This window comes from Monopterus albus, unplaced genomic scaffold (genome assembly GCF_001952655.1).
Source record: "Monopterus albus unplaced genomic scaffold, M_albus_1.0 scaffold52.1, whole genome shotgun sequence".
Taxonomy (NCBI): Eukaryota; Metazoa; Chordata; class Actinopteri; order Synbranchiformes; family Synbranchidae; genus Monopterus; species Monopterus albus.
The window spans coordinates 4,268,686-4,292,911 of record NW_018127932.1 but is presented as its reverse complement, the minus strand read 5'-3'; the positions used below and the strand labels follow the sequence as shown (position 1 = coordinate 4,292,911).

General features: G+C 39.4%; 1 long non-coding RNA gene across 1 annotated transcript; it reads right to left on the bottom strand.

Moving 5' to 3' along the window:
• Positions 1-1,435: 1,435 nt before the first annotated feature.
• On the bottom strand, positions 1,436-22,717 carry LOC109961057 (uncharacterized). Its single transcript, XR_002275086.1, has 3 exons — positions 22,689-22,717; positions 11,883-11,952; positions 1,436-1,581 (listed from the first exon to the last, which is right to left on the bottom strand). It is a non-coding gene; the product is annotated as an uncharacterized LOC109961057 (long non-coding RNA).
• Positions 22,718-24,226: the final 1,509 nt, after the last annotated feature.

The window sequence follows — 24,226 nt, the reverse complement described above, 5'->3', positions numbered from 1 at the left end:
AGCACTCTGGGCAACTACAACATTTGTTCACTTTTTTTGAGTCTATGCACTTATTGGGAAATCATGACTGACATGAGGCAGAGGCTTTTACAGTTCAATCATTAGCCATATAAACTTTCCTTGGACCAGCAAGAAACTAAAAAAGCATTTTCTCATAGACTCGTCCAGTTATACCATAGGTGACAGAGCAATGGAAAAAATGTGGCTTTTGTAAAAGCTACAAAAAGGGATTCCACATCAGACTGAAAAATAGAGACTTCAGGCCCATTACAACCTCACACAACCTTGGGAAATGGGTTAGCATTAACACATATGTAGTTTAGTATGTTAGAAAGAGATGCGGAAAAAGTAAAGGGGGAGATGACAAAACTGCCGTCTGTTCTGCTCTCTGTGATCACATCAGCTGATTCACAGTGTCGTCGTTCTCATTTACACATTTCTCTGTTTCTGTTGCCGCGTGAAATATTAAACTGTTTACCAGCAAGTCAAGGTGGTGATCTACATTGTCACTACATCATCTGGCAAACTAAAAAACATACAGGTCAATGACAGCAGCTGTGCTGTTAGACAGGCTATGGTGATATTTAAAATGAGAGATGACAGAGAAGGTTAGAGTCACACGTGGTTCAAGGAGCCCTGTTCAGGTACAGCAACAAACGATCTAAACAAGCTGCATTTTACTCAGTATGCCAGAAAAAATAAGGGGAAAACGGGCAGAACAACTCTGAACTGTATTAGAAGTGTAGCTGATACATTCAAACAGTGAAGGAGTCATGAATAAGAAGCTCTCCAGAGCTGATGTGTTAGGAACATACATACTTGTGTGGGTTTATCACATCACACAGTAATTTAATCCACTGTTAATATAAAAATTAACCAGAGGCCAGAGGGGGAAAGGCAGCCCATGAAATTCTCCAGAAAACAACAAGGACCTGAGAAGGCGATTAGCTGAGTGAGAACAGAAAAAACCAAAACACACAAGACCAGGAGAGACACTGTGTCGGGCAATCTGATGTTAATGCACTAACTTGTTAACCAGACAAATGAAAAGGTTTTTGTCAGTCATGTGGGTTTTGATATTTTATCTATTCAGCTATTTCTGTTCAAGCTAACTATCCAGTTTCTACAGTTGCCAGAAACATAACTTTCCAGAAAAAGACAAACATTAATTATTATTTAATATGCAAACACAGTATGTCACTATGCAATTATTGTTTTACATTCATCACTGATGAGTGATTTCAGTGGCTGTACAATGTGTGCAGACCACCTCCAACCACTGACATACAGTATATGCAGTGGACAGTCATCACCACTTCCCTCCACTATGCAAAAATGAAGCCAGCATATCGTGAATACAACAGCTGCCATCGTTCTTTTTTGCAACATGGAGGGGGCGGGATTTATGGCCTATACTACAACCACTCACCAGGGGGTGACTGGGGTGTGGAGCTTCCACCACTGGAAGCTGTGATGACGTCCATATTTGTACAGTTGATGACTACAATCCTTCATTCGCACACCCCTCCAACAACTCAGGGGATGAGAGCCTTCATTTTAATAAAAGCTGCTGTGGCAATCCTGGAAGTGCACAGAGAGAGAATGGGTTTAGTGGAGTCTGGATAAACCTTAAGAATCTGGGTCACCTCCCATGATCCTCCACACACACACACACACACACACACACACACAAACCAAGTATCATTCACTATGAGCATGTACATCAGTTAATTTAGATTTTATAAGGAGGTAGCAGCTCATTCTGTCCACCACATCTCATCCTCCTACTGTCAACACTTTCACTCAGCTAATGGGACTGCATTTCCATGTCTCCATTAAGTCAACCCAGTACATAATGAGCTATGGGAATGAAATAGAACTATTCAGTGGTTTAGAGGACGACTGTCTACCATAGACTGTGCTTGTGTTCAGAGAGGAAGAATTAGTGAATGTGTCTATGTGGGTGCACATGATGCTAAATTTGCATGTGTCCTAAATGTGTGTACAGTGTAAATTAACCCAAGATGCACACAACTGATTGCAGTCCAATTAACAATCCATGTGTGAAGTCAACTACATTTAACAATGTAAGCCGTTTTAAACAACACATGACAACTTTGTTAACATAAATGAAATCTTAAATCTTAGCAGAGCGGTCTCTGTGATATGATTGGCTCTGTAGCCTGGCTGTGTTATACTTATGCTTTTTTCAGAGAAAGTGATTCAGACTTGCAGAAAAGTGTTGATTTGCTTGTGGCTTCTGGCTTGATTGCAACTAACATCAACCCACAGATGTGCAGCTGTTGCCTGCAGTAAGCTCATTGGCTGACTGAGGCAAAAGCAAAGGAAAAGATGATTACGGTGGGACACCTGCACTTAAAATAAAAGCACAAGAAGCAGATGCAGCTTGTGGTTAAATGAAGCTGTATATTTTAGTCTCTCTTTAAAATGAATACTAATTTTAGTAACACATAGTACTTCTACTGCAAAAACACAGAATGGGGTGATTCATTTTGAGAAATATTTGTCTATTAGCTTATCAGAGTCACTTCTGGTGACTGTCATCAGAGTTATAGACATGACTCAGTAATAAAGAGAGATCAACAATAAAGACATCTGTTTGTGGAGTCCTATGAGTTAACTTCCCTTGAAGGACTTGAAGGTTGACTGAGAAAGTGACAAGGCTTACACATCTCAAAATACTTCAAACAGCCCTGGTTTGATTAACTATGGATAGTAAGATTGTGGTAAGTGAAAAAGCCAAATCCAAGTTTCTAAATCTCCCTGCTCCCTTTGGTTAATTCTGTAGTTTATGGCTTTGATCATTTTGATGGAACTAAAATGAATTTGTGGTGATAGGTTCGGTGAAGGCGTACTGTAGATGACCCCATTTGGTTTGTTTGTATGTATAACTCTGATCAATGTTTTGTGTTGTAGAGGTGAGCAGGGATTAAAATAAAATTAAATAAAAAACACAGGAGACACAAACAGGCAACAAATGAAGTAACATCTGCATCATTTTCCCTCTTTCTTCTGTACAACCTTTTGTCTCATCTTCACTTTTCACTTTCTAAACACAGACTGAATACAGACACTTCATTTGATGTCAGATTTGAGAGGACAGTGAACACTGTGTGTGCAGATGTGCATGTGAATCTGAGAGAGACAGAAAGATCATGTGTGCAGGTGTGAGAGGCAAATCACTGTGGGTTAGAAAGAACAGAATGTGCCCTGAGAGCTCTTTCATCCTGAGGCATGTGCTGGCTTAAGGCAATTCTTCTTCCGACTGACTCTGGTGTATGATAGTCTGTGTGTGTGTGTGTATACTTACAATTGACTCCATAGGTGATGGCACATACTGTCAGTGTGAATATCACTCTGTGTGTGACCTATTTTTCAGTCATTTCACTGTTTTTGAATATTTTGTCAGTTGACACAGCAGCAATTTAAACTGGTTTAATGGCTACAGCTGAAAACACAGACACTTTTCTTCCGTTTGGTGTCTCTATTTCTCTCTTCTCCTTCTCTGCCTGGATTTTTATCTGCCCTACTCCTCCACCACGTGCCTGCCTTTTCCTGCAGTTTTTACCACTTTATGGTTGGATCAATTTTTCCTCTTGACTTTCTGTCTTTCACTATGAATTTCAGTTTTCCTTTAAAATAAAGTCACTGCCATATCTGTCATATATCTGTACACATACAAACTAACATGCTTACATAATGTTGTAATGTAGACTGAATGAAGAAGGAAGTCAGAGACAGAATTTGCTTTCTTGTGCATGACCATGTGCCCCATACACCACATGACCATCAATTGCTGGCGACTTCAGTTCTGCAAAATTTAAGACTGTTTTACCAAAATGCCACCAGCATGACAAGTTTGCTACAAGAGAAAATTGAACCTTGTTTACATCCAAGTTGTTGCTGTGATGTAAGAGAATGAATGTGAGTGGCTTTCTCTAAATGTCAGCCCTGTGATAGACTGGTGACCTGTTTCTTATTACTTGTGTTGGCATAAATGGGGGCCTACAATAAATTCATTTTAGCTGAATCCCAAGAGATAATGAGGTCTTCTACCATTCATTTCTCATGTATGACATTTTTTACTTATAAATGAATAAACAACACTTCTATTTGGGGCGATAATTATGAGTTTCCTCACATTGTCAGTAGCTGCCCAGACGCCATGCTGCCCTGTGGATATTCTAAATAGGTTTTAAAACAGCTGTCAGCCAGACAGAGGTGAAAAATGTGTCCAGACAAGAACTAAATTAGCTAATCTAATTTGGTGTATGCGTGTGTGCTTACATGTGTGTGCCTTGTCTGTGTACATTTGCTGCTGTGTATATTTGCCTGTTAGCCAATGTGTACTTGTATCTTGTTCTACACCCATCCCTGCACTTTGTGTGCGGTGATTGAGCCGTCACTTGGCGGATGCTGCCTGAGCATACAATAGTGTTCTAGCTAGCTAACCAGCAACTATAATTGAAATTAAAAGGTAACCACATTCATCATGCTGAGTCTGGGTTTAATTGAAATGTATTTGTTTGTGTGTGTGTGTGTGTGCATCTGACAGGGAGTGTGTTAGAGATACTGTGGAGAACAAAAGCCACAAAGTGAGAGATGGAGGGAGGCAAAGTTTTTGTCAATGTATATGAATATGTGTGTGAGAGTGTTGGAGAAGGAAAGTGAATGTGTAATGAGGCTGGGAAGCTAAGACTCAATATCTGCACCTGTCCTGGTGATAAATAACATGGGAGACAGATAGTATCCACAAATACTGTATCCTGCCTCCCCATCCACTGTCTCTGCTACACTTTCTTTCACTCTTCAGCTCAGCACAAAACCTTTCTCTTTCTGTCCCTATATATTTTCTCTTTCTTTTCTTATGCTCTAAATGTTTTTCAATGTTTTAAAGGAATATTTCAACACTTTGGAAAATATTCTTATCTGTCTCCTGATAGCAAAAAGGAAACAAGATATTGTTTAATAATGTGTGATATTATGGTATTTTCAGGAATATCTCCAATTTGCCCTCGCTGACGAGCTACATAACTAATCTGCAAACTGATATTAGAGCTTGTCTCTTGGTTAAGTAGCTTCTTCTAACAACAAGCTAATGTGCAGAACAAGGTGTATGTCTTTAACATGCACAAGAAAAAAAGCAAACAACCTTGTGTGGGCTGTTGTTGTTTAAAGTCTGCTGCAACTTTTCGTTCATTTAGCGGCTGCAACCTCTGATACAGTAGTGACATTACTGCGTTAGCTGGGATATGAGTTATTTAATTTCTGCAACACAGAGCCCAAAGATTTACATTATGCCCTGATTTGACTGAGGTTAAATTCACATTGCTACATGAGACCAGTGTTACAGTACATTTTAATATGATGCCATGACCAGTGATTCACATTAAGAGGAATTTACCATTGCTTCAGGCTAATACCAATACTGCTGATTTCCATCTAGTTAAGAATAAATAAGGAGAGAGAAGCAGCGCGGAGTGAGGAGGTGGGATGGTGCCCTTCACAAGGTCAGTTCACACAAATTAAAACATATTTTATCAGCCTAAGTGGAATCTAGCCCTACAGATTTACTCCTAAAAATGTTGTCCCTAAATTGGTTACTATAGGAGCTGTATATTATTCAGAATGTTGATTTTTTTTTAAATGTACATTTGCTGTAAATGATGTGAGCACTGCAAAGGTAGTCACCACTAGAGATAGTTAAAATATATGTTTTGTGAGTATCTTTAAAACCTTATACTTGATTTTATGACCTCCTACAGCTCTGTGATATAGTATCTAACAGTTATTGTATACTGTATAATAGACTAGTTTTACTTGCATCAACACAAAGTCACATTCAACTGCAGGAACTTGAGGATTTAAAGCACAGACTGCAACGTACTGAGTACTATATAGTGATGATCAATTTATCACTCACTGTCACCGTCTCCTGGCTCAGGGCTGCAGCTGCTCTGTGACAGGACGTCGTTCTCAACGTCATTGACCTTACTTTTACTTTCCAAGGCCTCCACTTCTGACAGCTGTCATTTAATTTACTGCTTTTCTTTTCAGAACCTTGCTATTATATAACCACGATTTTATGGGCTTTCACATGGAAAGAATACTACATACACACAGAAACACCCGACACTTCAGACAAGGTTAGCTCCCATATCATTCAATGAGACAGATAAATGGCTGAGATTAGAAAAACGCTTTTTGTACAAAGTTAAAGGGGAACTCCATCAATTTTATAGATCAATGCCAATGTCCTAGTAATGGTGTAATAGGAAGTACTACTTAGCCTGTAAACACTGTTCTAATAGTAATGTCCTCTGTGTCTCTGGGGAAGCACTGACAAGTCAAAGAAAATAACCCTGAGCAGAATCAATGTCACTCATCTCATCCTGGGCTTGAAGACTACATATTAATGACAGAAAGCCTGTTCTACAAACAAGAGGTTCAACAGACATGAATGATATATCATGCAGAGAGGGTCTGTTGCCCGATCACCGACTTTGTGCTGTCTTCTTTTTTCCTGTGTTAAAGGGGATGATCCTCAATTTCTTCAAATTATGGTTCTTAAACTCACAACAAAACTTGCTCTTGTTTCTAACATTACTTCTTTTTTGTCTCCCAAGTGTCTCCAAATCCAAGCTGCTACCTTCACTGTGAAAAAAGGAAAATTCATGGTCTAGAGCCAGTGTGTGGTTTGTCCGTTCTGGTAAAAAAAAAAAAACATGGCGACCTCCATGATAGGGGACCCACTTCTATACAAATATAAAAGGCTATTTCTAAACTACAGAAAGCACAACAAACCTTATTTACTGGTGATTACACATTGATGAAAACATAATTATCCATACTACAGCCTGTTTCAGCTAATACATCCTTCAGAATCTTACACACTGCACATTTAAAATTTCAAATGCTGCAGCTTTCATTTGGGCAATTTCTTTGTTTGTTTTTAATCTGTCACTAGCAGGTAACACAGCTCTGTAAGAGTGCAACAATACACTATGGGAGTTATTCAGTAAAATTCTCTAGTTTGAAAGCGGCACATCCCAGAATCTGTAGAAATGCAAAGCTAATTAGAAAACACAGCTGACAGTGTTCTGGCTGACCACAGTAATCAGCTGAATGTAATCTGAGGAACTTGATGTGTTTTGACAAAAACTAGTAACATGATGTCACAAAAATTATGCAGACGCACCAGAATCAGTTATTTTTTATACTGTACATGTTAAGTGAAACAGTGACTAAACCAACTAATTGGCTGCCCACAGGGCACAGGGTCACCTTTGGGGCACAGACTGTGTCTCTGGTTCACCTCCTCCATGCATCACACCGCTGACCTGATCACTGCCATGCTTCTGCAGCCTCCTCACCTCTGCAGTAAATATATTTAACCATGTCAAAATACAAGCCGGTATACGATACTGCAAGACGGTGAAGGGAAGAAGCTTTATTACCATATCATGGGTTCTGGTAGAAAGGTCCCCCCTCGCATTTTCATGCAGGCTCACTCTGATTACATTTAGGATTTACTGACAAACTCAGGACAATTCACTTTAGACAATGACATACATGTCTTAAATTTCCAACAAGGCACTAAACTGTTTTCTGTCTTGTGTTTACATCTATTTTCATCTCTGCTTTTTAGTGATCACTCTTCTAATCTCTCAGTAAACTGCCAGCATGTAATGAAGCACGAGAGGGAATGGAACTGTTTAAATTAAATTATATTCAATCTAAAAACCTTTAGCTTCTGCTGGATGACTTTTCTTTCATTTACACTCTCATGAATAACAATTAGAAACACAAAACATCATGTTAAATAATTTGAGGATAACTTTTGCCTGGCAGGTCTTCACAGCCTTTACAAATGAGAAAGTCAACACCAATGTTGGCACTTGACTTTGCACTTATTTGCATTTTGCTATTTCCTGCACAGGCATATTTGCTGCTCTTTTACATGCAACACTTTTTCCACTTTGTATACTGTAATGGGAATCTGCATGTGCTGAATCAACATGTCCTCAAAATTCTGGTGCTTATGGGTGGAACATCAACATAAGAAATCAACAGTAAGAGATGCAAGTCACAATACTATGACAGGAGCCAATAGGAGACCATTATGGCCACCATCAAGTAGGGACATACAGTATAATCATGAAAATAGAGCCAAGAGGGGAACAGTATCACAGTGGGCTTGGGTCCTTTTTTATCCAAATATAAAGCATGACATTGGACCAGTATCACAGTGGGCTTGGGTCTTTTTTTTATCCAAATATAAAGCATGACATTTGTATAATGTAAGTTTTGGCAATTGATGCATATAAGACTACAGTACCTAGTGTGAATACAACAGCCATTCCTACAATAGACTTCCTAGAATCAATCAGAGAGAAGCACAAAAATCATCTAACAACATAAACCCATAAAGTAAGTTATGGACACCACAGCAGGTGCATATACCCTGTGCATTCACTCTGTGTCTGAGTGAATGAGTATGGGAAAGGGGTGAAAAGGAACACTATGTGAGCATGTGTGGCAAGATGACAGATTCCTTGGTATTATTTTATTATAGTATAAACTGTAAAGCCTTAAGAACAGGAAGATGTACTGATTGAGCAAATCACTGTCAGTTGGCCTCACAGCTGTAACTGTACACTGGGCCAATGGCAGCTATGAAGGTACAATGTGGAGGTGCTGTAATCGGTCCACTTGTCTGCTTGTTGTCACATGCAACATGTCTGTCTGGTGTTATTCTGTTGCTATTAATGGAAAACCGATGGTGAACAATAAATAAAAGTACTTATCTACAAGGGACTGATGTTAACCCTTCCATCACCTGTAAATCCAGCTTTATGCCACACCTTTGTGCAGAGCTCAGAACAAAAGATATGCTTCTTTTTTAAGGTTTTATTTTTCGACTTTAAGCCAGGAGTGCATGAGACCGAAGAGGAGGGTAAAGGGGGTGAAGGTATGAGGGGTGACAGAAATATGTGGTTGGATCTCAGATGTCTCAAAAGCAACATTTCAGCATAGCTTCAGCTGGAGGATGAGGATAAGAAGGAGTCTGGGGATGGTATCTTTTATCAAGATGACATTTTGATATGAAATCTTGTGTCAAGATTTATAAGACTGAAGATGAGCTGCTGGTAGTTTTGACTTGGAGCTGACACGTAATATATGAACAAAATCAGCACTGGCTGCAGAACTGAAACATTTTTGTTGCATTTTGAAAAAAAAAAGACAATCTTAGGTGATATTTTAAATTGTTTTTAGATTGTCAGGGTTAAAATTTTCCTTAGTGAAACTTTGTGTGCATTACAGTATGTACAAATTTTGTGTCTATGTTGAACCAAAAGCACGTTGCATTTCAATCTTTCATTAAAGGCCAATAACAGTTGAGCATGTTTGCAAATTCATAGTATGTTCATCAACCCAAATGAAACTTTTGTCTCCAGAGTGTTATGTTGTATATCCAATGAGTGAAAGGACACCCAAAATAATGAGTTAAATACTGCCTTACTGAATAGTGATTTTAATTTGTAGCTAATGATGATATTAACAAAGCTGTTCTTAGAAGAGAAGGGAAGGACCTCCTGTCCTGTTACAGTAACTTCCAAATGGTGAAGTGGAACAAGACAACGCACTTTAAAACATCAGCTTCCCTTTATTAATATATGCCATAAATTCCTACTAATCATGGCAGCTGGGCTTCAGGCAAATGAAATCCATCACTCTTTAAGTGTGACGGTTTATTTCCTTTTAGTTTCAGAACCACATGTTTACCGGTAGACTGGTGACCTGTCCAGGGTGGACCCGCCTCTCACCCAGTGTCAGCTGGGATCAGCTACAGTCCCCCCATGACCTTAGTTAGGATAAGTGGCATAGATGATGGATGGGTGTTTACCAGTTTCTCCCTCAGGATGTTGCTCTAAGACACACATATACCTACAAGTGTAGAGACTAAGGGCAGACAGACATCTAGACACTCAAACACATGTAAGAACCCACACATGTTCAAAGGGACATAGAAACACACATATGTATACATGCTGAGCAGTGTCTGAGGAGATATTAACCTGCTTCTCCTGGCTCTGTGAGTCACTGGAAGAACAGAAACAACAGAAGGACAGAATTCAATAAGAAATAAAAGCAATACTGACAGGTAATGCCCTCACCACACTTCACAGCCATTTGTCAATAAAGAAGCAATTACTAAAATGCAGCAGCCATTTGGATGGTGCCTGGGGACAGCAAGTGGGTCTCTATAGATTTGTTGTGCTTGTCAGATAGAAAACACACAAATGCACACATTAAATGCACATTAAAGGAAGCAAACATTTAAATGCACAAAAATATAAATATAATGGAAAGCAAGAAACCAAGCACATGCACATTCAAGGTATATTACCACAGATTACGGATGCACAAACAAGATTTGTGCTCAGGGCTAGAAATCAGCTTAACAAATGGAGGAATCTTACTGATCTTCGATCTATCTTTGCTTTATAAAGGAAGAATGACTCAGTGGTATTAATCAGGACCTGCAGAGCACCTAGGTGTTTGGATGTCTCCTTTTATAAATGCTGTTATCAAAGTGTGTGTGTTCCTTTGCCTGTTAAATGGGGCAGTACTATAACACACACTAACACAAAAAGGTTACCCATCAAACAAAGCAATTTCCAGCCAATTACAAGAGTCAACAGGAATCAAAACTCATTTGGACTCTTTGTTGTACAGCCCTGTTATGCTGCACCGCTCTTACTCCTGTTTACTCAAACATGCTGACAGCCTACATGTTGTTTCTGTTGCTCTTTTGTCACATCATTCTCATTAAACCCAAAACACTGTTCCACATGGCTGGTTATTTAGGAGAACAACTGCTACCAGACCTCCAACTCAAACTTTTGTATCCTTTCTCACCTGAATGTCATGATGTCTGTTCACGTTTCATATAGTGCATGTGCTCACTGTCTCCAGGATTGATTTGTCCCGACAAACAGGATGAAACAGACTAGTGAAAAACTGCTGCTGTGACAAAAATGCTGCCAGGCTGCATTCCAGGACTGTCAGTAAAAAAGAAACCTCTCCCTCAGCAGCTGCTTCCACGTGCTCTTGAGCAGGGATGTGAATGTTTAGTGGACATTTGGGAAGCTGGTAATACTGTTAATACTTCTGTAATGTTACTTTAAAGTGAAACATAAGTTAAAGCATCTTCGACATCCATAATATTTCTGAGCCAAAAAAGTGGATGGAGTTGAGTCACAAGAGGAATTTGATTAGATCTGTCAAATTTAATTGGATGACTCAAAAGTTCGTGTGGCTTAGCGACTTCAGAGTAATAAAGAGATAGAGGACACTTGGCCTCCACCCCAACCTCCTTCACCCATATTGTTAGATCATTATAATAGGGGGACAAGGAAGGAATTTTAAAAAAGTAGACAACTTTATTTTTGGGAATTCCAGCTAAGATCCAAACACACATCTCTAATCCATGATACCACTTTATTGTGACCCACAAACACAATGTGGTCTGGTATTATGTAATGGGCAGATCAGTTAGCTGTTTCTTCTTCTTATTATTATTATTATTATTATCTTGAGTAATCTTAGACATCTTTTTTGGCAAATTTGTATGTGAATCTATTTGTATGACAAATAGATTCCATATGGATGGTTTCCTTCTGTTTTGGCAAACAGTACATGGTTTCAGAAACATTTCTAAAGTTCATACTCTAAAACTTGCAGCATATTGTGCACTGACCTTTTCGAACTTGCAGAGCCAATAAATGTTAGTCACCTTTTTCATTTCTACTACAAGCCCTCCAACCAAAATGACAAAATATGTTGTTTGCCCCTACCTTAATATATAATCCACAGGACTCCTGCCAGATCTTTGTCATCAAGGTAACAATCATACGCTCCATACAGCTGCAAGCACAGCAAACATTCATCGTCATGGAAATGATTATAAACACACAGTTATGATTACAGAACCATTATAGTTTCAAGATTATAGAGCACTGGATGATTTCACACTGGAATCGAACACTGGTCTCCTGTGGAGAAATCCTGTGTTGCATCCTAACACAGACTTTGTCACTATGTTACCTAACATCCTCCTTTGCTTGGTTCAGGATTGATACACTCAGTCATTATGACTTACTGGCCTGGTTCTTTACAAGACAGTCTCTCGTGTCTACCTTTTTTCGTACATCAGTGGCACTGAACAATGAGAACAGGAGATGTTAGCGTCCACTTTACCTGTCAGCTCCCTGCGGCACTAGTCATTGTGTGCACAGCTTTACATGTCAAAAACACAATTATGTTTGAAGGCAGGAAGAGTATCAACAACAGATTGTCCATAAAGCACATCTGGTATAACCAAGAGCAGAGTTAGCGGGGGTTGATACTTGAGGAGCTTCGTCTTGCAACAGGAAATGTGCTGACAACTAAACATAACCTGCGATAAAGAAATGAGTTTAACACATTGATCTGGATTAGATTTGTACTCCATTATAACACTATAGGAACACATAAAAAAGTTTTCAGTTTTGATTTTTGAGGCTTTTACACAAAAAAAAAAAAACTGAGGAAGACAAACTTCTCATCACTTTTCCTTGAGTGACAGACGTCATGAGTGAATGTGTTTATTTGTGTGTATATGTGGTGATGAGGGATTGACGTGTGTGTGTGTACTGAGTGATGCTTCACTGACAGTGTTCATGGGGGCTCTCTGCCTGATTGGATGCAAACAGACACACAACATCACACACACATACACAAGCTCACAACAATGTCCACGGGGGTTCTGTGGATGATTAGAGACAACCTCCACTGATTGCTTCTTTTGTGATGATTACCCCCCTTGCACACCTTTCACACACACACACAAGAAAACACAAAGATAAATACTATTGCTGCAGTATGTGTTGATCAAAGCTGAACTCTTACAGGGTGGTTTGTGCTGATGTTTGTTGCTCTATGGTGCAGGTTTTTTTGTCCCTGGTCACTGGATGAAGTATACAACTATCAAATTATTCCATCATCAAATATGCAAACAGACATCATTAATGTTTAAGTCCAAATACAATCAAATACACGCAGATTCAGCTGCGTCTGTTTCTAATCGATTACGATCATCAGTTTTTGTTTTAGAGAGCTGTTGATTCACTGTACGATCATATGGAGGCTGTAATTTGTAGTACTGTTGAGCTGTACTGCATTATACAAAGAGACGCATCCATTATTTAACCTTCCTTCACTAGTTTGAAAGGGGCTGGACAGAATAATAGGTACACCTATCAATCTACAGTAACATGATTGGGTTTAATTTTTTTTTTCTTATTTGGAGCAACTTCAATGTTGAATACAATGTAAACACAAGTAATATATAATATGATAATTAAAAAAAGAGTTTCAAAGCATTTTCTAAATCAGTCTAGTTAAAAAAAATGGTTGCAGGGTTTTTGCTGCGCACTCCTCTCCAGAAGCCACCGTGTTACAGGACATTAGCTTCCTGAATATGACATGTTACAGATACAGCACATGACATCAGCTCACACACATACACTAGCACTGTACAGTGCACACATTTACAATCACACACACACAATATCCTTGTCCTGGCTAGTGAAGAGTTGCCAGGTTATGAAGCCCAATAAACATGTCAGGCTCACCAGATGGTCAAATAAAATAGTTTTATAGCTGCTTTGTTAGTGTGTGTTGACATGTTTGTAGGTGTATATTTATCAGAGGTTGTTTCACAGACAAAGTTTTCTTCAGGTGTCTGTTGTGCATGCAGGCGTGAAGATGTATGTCGTCTGACCTCCAGTGTTTTAGAAGTAGTTTATGTTTGTAACTGGAAAAGTTTGAGCATTAATATGGAATCAATGGTGTAAGGCCTCCCTTCTCTACATGCACGCCACTGACTCAGGTGATGTAATGTCTGCTAAATGCTGAGGGCAATGATGTCTGGTGGTAATGGGGCCCATTTCACGTAATGTCACACAACATCCATTGTTCCTCCAATGGGTGTATCTTCACTTCGGCTGGCCATAATCATTGAGTTCATATAGTCTAAAGCAGCTGCCACAGATATTAATGGATGATGTTTAAAGTTTTATTTGAAAATTGGACAACCCCCGCCCGCTCTGTCTAATTCAAAAATGGGCAAAGAGGTAAAGCACGAGTGGAGCTGAAATGGGCAGAATGAAGTTAGCTACCGGTGGTGCGACCCTCCTCCTCCACTGATCACTGTGTCTATGTCTGGACTAGATTATGTGTTCACTGTTGTATCGTATTTTATGGGCCTGTTTAATTGCGATATGTAATCAGGCAAACTGAATGTTGGACCTTTTTTGACACATTTCTTAGATCTGAATATATTTTGCTTCATTTTAGGCCTGATTCTGTGAAACCCAATTAGTTTACACCAGAGGCTGGTCCCCACCAGGATGGCTGAGCACCCATACACATGCACACCACACACATGCTGAGTTCATCTGAGCTCTGTTTGCGGTTACATTTCTTCTTTAATGTGCACCCCCCCACACCCACACACTCATGTCCTGTCATTTAGAAAATCAAACTCAGAAGTTGCCACATTGCATAACTATGATAACATTAGTCACAGGGCCAGAAGGAAAGAGGTGGAAATGGTGATGAAGGGATTAAGAAAGGGAAAGAAAAAGCCAAGACAGAAGGAGACAGAGGAGGACAGATAGAGAGACAGAAGATGGAAAGACGGGAAGGGAGAGAACATAATGATTGTGTGATAGAGGGAGACAATTAAGTCTTCTAAGGAAAGCTGATTTTCTATCTTACTGCCTAATTCACTGACTAATAGAGAAGTCTGACTCCATCAGAAAGAAGGGGTGATGGAGAAAAGGAAGGCAAGAGAGGGCGAGATAGAGGATGTAGGGATCAGGGAAAGGAATAAGAGAAGAAGTACAAGGTGATAATTGGAAGTCAGAGTTGGCCCTGTGACAAATCCACCTTGTCTAATCACACACACCTACAGAAGCAGGAGAGAGCGAAGAGAGAACAAGGGACGGAGGGAGAAATGGCCAAACAGGATGACGAGGAAGGACGACGGAGCTGAAGATAATGATGCCAACAATAATAGACAGTAATAAACAGCTTTCAATCCCAAAAAACAATGGGATTACATCTAACTGACTGATCGAACCCATCAGCAGGGGCACAAACTCTCCCATTGATTTTGTCCCAATCAATATCATTGAAAGACAAGGGATGAGTGAGAACAGCCTGTGGTGTGTTCCCCTCACAAAACATGTTCTTACTTCACCTAAAGTAATGCATTTGTAATTCACTGAAGTGGCAAACATTTCATTTTTGTTAATTTAGCTGCACTGACAGACTCCCATTAAGTTGTATCTTTTTCATTAGAATTGAGTCTAATTCTATTGTGGCATTTTGGATGAATGAGAAGTGACACTGATTAAAGACAGTGGGTGATAAAGTGCTGGAAATGATCTGTCAAGTGACTGATTAAATATGAATGCTTTAGAACAAACTTGGAAAGCATATAAAGTCCTTTACTGTCATTTGGCTGGCTGGCATAAAAATGACAGTGGTATAGAAACTTTTCATCCATTATTGATCTTCATTAACAGTTTCAGTGTAATTAAGAAGGGTGAGCAAAACTTCTGATAATGTTTCATCTAAATTGTTTTGTTGCAAAACCCATCATTTTTTATTTTATTTTATTCTAAATAGATACTACAGATGACATCTGTGGAAAATTCACCAAAATTAATGAGACAATGCATATGAAATAGTTACACTAGGCAGATTTACTTAATAACTTTAGATTTACTTACTGTGAAATGTATTTAAAAAGTAAGAAACTGAACTTCAGTCACATCCAAAATGATCAATCCGCATAATAATATTTCAGACAGACTGTATATGAAAGTGAAAAAAGTACAGAGAAACTTGATGACACTGATAATCAAAGTGACTCCTTTCATAAGATTTGCTGGCAATCTTAGATGCTTCTGAGAAGAAAAACCCAAATATTTTCTGTCTCCACGGCCTTGACCTTTTCTCTAGTGCCAACATCAGGGATACATTTCTACATTTCTACATTTCCATCAGTGTATAAGAAATACAAATGATTAACATTGACACTCCTATGATCCCAAGGAGATACCCTATTTTTAACTTATCCAGTGGACCTCCCAATACACTGAAACTATTTTATTTTTTATTATATCTGCTTTATTATGTTGACAAGGACCTAGTGTTTGAGATTACCCACACTGTCATACAGTACAGTGGCTAAACAAGCATTCACGAAACACAAATGTGCACATATACTGTCACCTCTTGAGTTACTGAGCAGTAGGCAAGCTCACCCACACAGACTGTGCCTCATCACTGCTGAGGTAGTGAATAAAGTTTTTGTCAGCTTTATACAGGAAATCAATGTCTCCTGTTAGTATGCAACCATAATCAAAGCTGGTTAATAAGGGCATTGTTCAATCCATTACAGACAGGTGCTATGTCCTCTCATTAAAATCTGTCTTAACAGGCTGGTTTGCAGCCTTTTCAGTGGAAATCTTCAACCCAGTATCACAGCAAAATGTATAACAGCTTAATTGGCCCGCGGTGCAAAACGTACAACTCTCACAATTACAACTGTGACATTTTCTGGACTGAAAAGTGTGACATGGCAACATCTTTCTGGCAGAGAAAATGAAAGAAAACTGGTAAGTTTAGGCACAGAAACAGAATGGCTATGTTTAGGGAAAGGAAAGACCCTGGGTTCAGTTAAAACACTCCCAAATGAAAAGTACGACATTGCAAACAGGGCACGACGCTTGTCTGTGTGATGGTCAGGTGTTTTTAGGACCCATCCATCTTTTTAACATTCAATAGTTCAAAACTGGTTGACTTCAATGAACACTAAATGTTAGCCTCTCAGTCCACACTCCAGTCCAGTTGGTGGAGGTAACGCCACACCAAGAATAAGAACACGAAGGTGGACACTGTGCTCTAATGTGTTTTATGCTGTGGACCAACTTAGCTATCGTGCATTTTCATGTGAGACTGGGCCAGTTTATCTCTGTAATGGAGCTATTTACATGAATTCAGTACAGTTATATTAAAGTTACACTTGTGTCTTAAAAATAAATATATAGATCACAAAAATATATGCTAATATATTATTTGGATTCATGTCCCTTTAAAGCACAAATGTAAGTCAAATATTCATTCTGCTTACAGCTCTCATCTCTTTACCAACAACTCCTAAAAATATCTTTATCAGGGTTTGTTTGCTAAAACCTTGCTGCTACCAGACATAATGAGCTGACACTCTCTACGAGCTGCATTAGACTCAACACCTTTTGCATTACACATAGTAATTTGATTCTTTGTCAGTGCAAAATAACTATGGATTAGGGCAGCATTAAATAAATCTGATTAATATTAGAGCTTTCCAAACCCTCACTTGTGTAATAGAAGGTGTAGCAAGATTATGCTATTTAGCACAAAGGCGTTTTACTTGACTCTTTTTTTCATTTATACATTTGCTTTCCACCAGCGTGCTTATCTCCATCTGCCTTGATTTTCCATTTCTTCCCATCGCCATGGCGTTCTTTATTTATGTGCATACAGAAAAACCTATGGATGGAAAGACCATTACAAGTATCAAATATAGATCTTTTGCCTCTCATCTCTTTCTTTCTCTCTTCCTCCTTTCTCTGCACTCAGTCTCTTTTCTGTCTTCCCCATTTCTCCTTATCACTCCTCTCCCTTTTTCACCTTGTCATGCCTCCCTTCTCTTTCATTGCTGTACTGTAGAGGGAAGGGGGGATGTTTGGAGAGATGATTAGAAAAAGATGAAAGTTTTGTATCTGGTAGCAAAGTTCACCTCTCTCTTTCTCTCTCCCAGCAGCAAGGGCTAATGGATTAGTTCAATGTGCTGATTTCTGCAGAAAACTGCCAGAAACTGCTTGTGTGTGTCTGTGTGTGTGTGTAGTGGGAAGTGTAGAGACGTTCCTTGCCTACATGAGCACATCACTTGTTGGAGCTTTGGGCTTTTTGTGTATGAATGTGATTGTGTATATGTACAGTCACTCTCGATGTGTGTGTGTTTAAGTGACAAAGATCTAGATATAGCTTCATGAAAGATGCCACACTTTTCTACTTTGTTCCATTATGGCAGACACACACACATGGCCATTTAATAATAGATACCAGTCACCACCACCTTTCTCATTCTTCCAGACAGAGAAACACGTCAAAGGACAAAACATGGATGAAAGGGGTAGAGAGGGAAGGGACGGCATGGTGCCACCCAGAGAAAGCTGCTGACACTTCAGAATGCCAGATGGACCAAAAGGGGCTTTTTGTGATGCTCTTTGTGCCCGCTCGGATTTAGAGGCAACGTTCTTTCTTCATCCCAGGTTTCCTTAAAGCACATAACTAAATGGATTACAGTGGAGTACACAGCAGTGAGGACATTATCTGAATTTAGTTAAGGGTGGTTTTTGGCTCAAATTGGAAGGCAAGACTGTCAAACCATCAGAAAAGGAGAAATCTGGCACTGTCCTCCCAGTAAAACCAGCCCATACCATAGGTCGCCTGTGCAAGGTGCTATTTACAACCCCTAGTTACGTTTTATTGTTCAGCGATGTCTAGCAGTCATGTCAATCAGCATCAGTCATTTTAACAAATGCCCTAAAACGGCATGTTTATGTTTGAGAGGAAAAGTGGCTCACGGTACTGTAATTATGACAGAAATAAAGGAGGAGGTCAGGTGATATTCTACAGCAGCAAAGTCCTGTTCAGGAGGCAGGTCAACAAAACATCTGGCATGAGAGGCTGCTGTTTCAAGCCATTACCATGACAACAAAGGTCCTCTAACTTCAACAAAGTACCTCTGATCGATCTGTAAGCCTAACCAAGCATTCACCATAACATTATTCTATCATAAAACAGTTATTTATTTTTCAACCATAATTTCTAGAATAAACTGTTGGTGCTCTGCAAAAGATATATGGTAAATGATGTTTATGCTACGTGCAGCTTTCATCAATTTCAAAACTCTGCATTTAGGGTCATATGCAGAAATGTCGCTTGTTTCATTACAGTGACACCTGCAGAAAACATTTAGTGGGGGACCAGTGAAATTCTTGGGGTGGCACACTAAAAAGATTACATGGCATAGAGGAATTTCAGGCTACACAAGTTAACAGAAAGGTAAGGATATTAAATGATAGTATAAAATAAACAGCATTTTTTGAGCATGTCACAGATTTGGGATTGTGAGCAGCTGGTTTCCCTCTTTTCTTCAGCGAAAACAATGGGAAGAGTCACTCACAGACTTAATTTTACATTTAGCGTTTTCAGTGACAGCTTCAGTGACAGGAATTCATGAATTCACCTGGTCCATTGATGCCTACTTGAAGCTAAAACACTTCAACACACCACATACAATCCCTGGTACTTAGAGAGGACAGACATAATTTCCCCTGTAATGGATAGATAACATTTTGCATCCACAGCTCCAAGAGGGAGCAGGCATCTATATTTCATCCCACAGTGATACACAGCTGAGACACTCGGTAAGTGGTGGCGAGAAAGAGAGGGGACGTCCATTCATATTTTATCAGAGAGACACTTGGCTGAAACAACCAGTGAAAAGAAAAGGACACAAAGAGAAAGGACAGGCATTCATATTTCATCACACAAAGATACACCTACTTAATAAAACAGGAAAACAGTAGAGGAGAGGGACAGCCATCTAGCACCTGATAACTCTTGGGGACGTCAATAAATAGGCATGAGGGACATTTTTAGAGAAGGAGGAGGAGTGAAACAGAGCAAGATACACATCCATATTTCATCAGGAAGAGCCTGAAATGGCCGGTAACAGGTGGGTATCAATATAGATGCATCAGGAGCACTTTGGACAGAGGGAGAGGGACGCGGAGAGCGCTTCAGTGAGGCAGAAGCACACGTGAAAGCTGATAACTGCCTCTATGAATATAGACACATTCACGGTGACATTTATAGACAGCCATTAGACTTTAGGCTGTTACTTTGCTGACAGTTTAAGACACCCACTTACTCTAGTGCTTGGTATGGTTTTGTCGTTTGCAGAGCTTTAAATGCACATAAGCCGTTTACGGGTTACAGCTAAAGTTTTACTGGTGAGAGATAAAAGCAGGACACAGAGTCAAGGCAGACAAAGTCAGGTGTGCAACAATTGCCTTTTCACTGGATTAAAGGGATTGTAAGCAAGAACTGGCTCCCTAAAATGTCATGTAAAATTCCTACATTTTGACTATACGTGTTTTTTGTTTATGTCATTGACTAATATATGATGGACATGGTGTCAGCACTGTCCTCCACTATGCAAAAGTGAAGCCAAAATACCGTGAATAAGGAGGCTGTTTCAGCCAAATTCTACGCAGCAGTGATCAGAAGTGGAGTGAAAGATCAATCAGCGATCATCAATCTGTCAAATCAACTAAAATACATCGCTTTTCATCAAATAACTTATTAAAACCAACCTTACCAGAAAAACAACCACCAGCATGGACATCAGTGTGATAATATCTACCAAAACTCACAGAAGTCACCTCTGGGGAAACTGGATCTGATTCATACTTTCACTTTTTAATTTGGCTCATGTCCATATCCACTAACATAGAGGAGGTGGGACTTATGGCCTGCACTGCAACCAGCCACTGGAGGGCAACCGAGGCGCGGTGGCTTCACTTCTGGGAGCTGTCATGGCGTCCATAGTTTATACAGCCAATGGTCTAGATTGTCTGGTAATAGCGCTGAAAATGAACTGCTAACTGTGGTGTTAGGTACAATTCTGAGTTTATTACACCTTGTCTTATTTTAAGCTTTGCCCATATGTTCATCATGTGACTTTAGCCCAAATTAAGTTGGAATCTTATCTGAAAGTGGATGTAGAATAGGTATCCATGTAGTAATACTGCTTGCAAACCAATGATGATAAGATGATGTCATGGGGTAGGACTGGATAAGTCTGACTTCTTCCTACTCCGTTCAAGCATGTACTAGGTATAAGCAAATTGAAAATATTTTTGTGGATATGTCTGGAATTATGTGTGATTACATACTGACTGTTGTTACATGTTTGAAAGAATAAATAAATCACATCAAATCAAATCAAAGCACTGTTCCCTTGGACCAAAATGTCCATTATTGGTCTTAACTAGACGGAAACGGTCATCACGTCTTTGTCAAGTAATCTAACGACTAAAAAAAACCCTAAAATGCCAAGTGTTTTCAACTAAAACAAGACTAAGATGTTTTCTCTGACTAAGGTGAGACTGAAATGACCAGTCAATAAAAAACTGAACTAAACTAAAGTGTACAGACACACATAAGCACACATTATTCTTTTCTGTTAAAGAGACAGATTCCAAAACACATATTTGTACAAACACACACACACAGATGTGCAAGTGTATGCAAATGTCCTCTGCCTTTCTCTGATTTAAACACAACTGCACACACACACACACACATAGCTGTACAATCCCCAGTCCCTGAACTTGAGATTGCCTTCTCCACTCCAGTGCATTGTGGGTATAAGATTGACTAATCGTTGTGTCACAAGTATACCATGCTGCATCTCTCTCCACTAATGTAATGGCTCTGTGTGTGTGTGTGATTGTTTTGTATCATCTAGAAAGCAGCAACTCTCCTCATCGTCTAACTGTAATGTTTCTTATTGTGTTGTGCATGTGTGTCTGTGTGTATGTCACTATTCATTTATTTGTTTTTCAGTTATAGGTGTGTGTTGTGGCTGTGTGCGTGTGTGTGTGTGTGTGTGTGTGCCATTGAGAGGAAATGAGGCCTCCTTATTTAGCCTGACAACGCAATGAGCTGCTGAGACGAGATGAGTCTTATTTATTGGGCCCCAGGCCAGTGAGTGTGTGTGTGCGTGTGTTTCTGTGCCCCTCAGACTAAAATGATCACAGTGGTGCAGTAGTGCACTCTCGTCACTGTGTGTGCTGACAACATAATTGGTTGGCCTGGCATTTCAATTCACCAGTGCGAGATTGCTGTGGGCTACTCCATTCTCTGCTCCGTTAGCCACTGCTGCTAATAATCTGGGCGACGCGGAGGGCATGGCGGTGTTCTCACCACGCAGTATAGACACACCGCTGAAGATGATTCAGTGTGAAGGATATGAAATTTACATCTAATGCACTTTTTGCATCAAAACTTTACTTCATGGATTCTTTGTTTCCTTTCTGCTTTCCCTGTTTCTCAAACATTTTAATTAAAAGCATTAGCACATTCAAATATCTCTCTCACCGAGGAATCAACAGGCAGTGACTTCTTGTAGTTATGTGATTAATGACTGGCTTTTTTTTCCTGATAGCAAATATGGAAGTAGTGTAAATTTAACAACAAAGACAGAATTTTCATGTCTTGTCTGCTGCCCAAGAGTCGATGTTGGATTCCCTGGCTGCTGCAGTTACTGTATCTGCAGCTGACAATGTACTAACATGTCATGGCGTCCTTGCTCAGACTAAGTGGTTCTGTCTTTGAAACGCTTTAAGGATTTGACACTGTGTAAATAGTTTTATGGTTTTTTACCACTGTACATGTGTGTATTGGTTCAGATGCACGGTGCTTTGTACCTTGTTTGGAAAGCCGATGCTGCCCACCCTGAATGACAAAGAAAAACATGTTCAGTTCATGAAGATTGTCTGTTAAACAATAGTTAATCCATATTGTTTATCTACGACTGTGTAACATAAAGGACACATACACTTCATTCACAGGGAATAAATCTAAAGGCCTTGAGGAGAAAAAAACTCCTCTACATAAATGATCAAGTCATCAAGAGAGCAAGAAAAGACTGGAAAGAACAGAGAGGCACTGTCAGAGGAAGAAAAAGATGACAGAGAACAGAAAAGCAGGAAATAAGAATGGAGAGCAAGGAGAGAAACCTAACAATGAGGAGTAAGGAGAAGGTCAATTAGATCCAGCGCTATGATGGACAGAGCTAGCGTCTCCGTGGGCAGCCATGTGTGTCTGTGTATGCTGTAAAACACGGTAAAGTGCTACAGAGTGCTGTAACATTCATCAGGTTTGTATTTGCTGCCTCTGCCTCTCAGTTGTGTACAATTGGAATTAGACATGATAGAATAACCTGCAGCTAAATGCAGATGCTATGAATACACACACACACCTACAGTATACAGATGATTCTGGATCACACACACAGGCACCAAAAACAAAATATATTCATACACAATGATCCTGTCCTCTACTCAGCAACAAGAGAGCAGCGTAATATGACAGTTCTGAAACTGCAAACACACAACTGCAGTTAGCAGTGTATAATGTTGCATCATGCAAACGTGATGACACAATAATCTTAAAATGTCTGAAAATATGCATAGTTTGGCTTGAAGCTCACAAGAAGCTGTTGATATATGATCAGGCTGTCAAAATAAAATATACAATTTGGAGAGAATTACATCTTCCATTAGAGTTTGTATTGTTATCAACATATTATTTGTTAATCTACATTCAATTAATTGTGGCTAATAAATACAGCAGGATGTTTAATGTCACATGGATGCTCATCTTCTATGGTCAGTTGCAGTCCTCTGAGGATGTAACCTCACTCCCATGTTTCTGTTGCTTAGCCCCACAAGGCCATGTTTATATAGTTTCTATAATAACTCCTTAGTGCAGATTATCTTCTGACAAAGAACACTGCATGTTTTTAATGAGCCTGTGTCACAGACTGAGATTAAATGTACTCATCTTGAGTGTTCAGTTGATAAAAGTTTATGAATTAAAACTTTTAATGAGTCTAGACCCTGGGTGTGGAGACAACATCAGACAGACAAGGATAAATTAGTGGCGTGAATATCATTGTTACATTTCTATTAGTTCAGTCACATCATAAAACAGATTCACACCACTTTAGATTCCTAACGGCATTGTCAGTTGGAAGAAACACAAACTGTGTGCTTTGCTTATTTTTCTTATATGTTTTTCTCACTGAGCCAACAAGTAATCGCATGTTTAGATACTTTTTTAATATGTATCTTCACAACTTTGATGTGGCTAATTAGCACAACTTGGAAATGTTCTCCTCAGTGAAGGCAAATGAAAACTAGAAAACTGAACACACCCATGAACATTAACATGCACATCATGA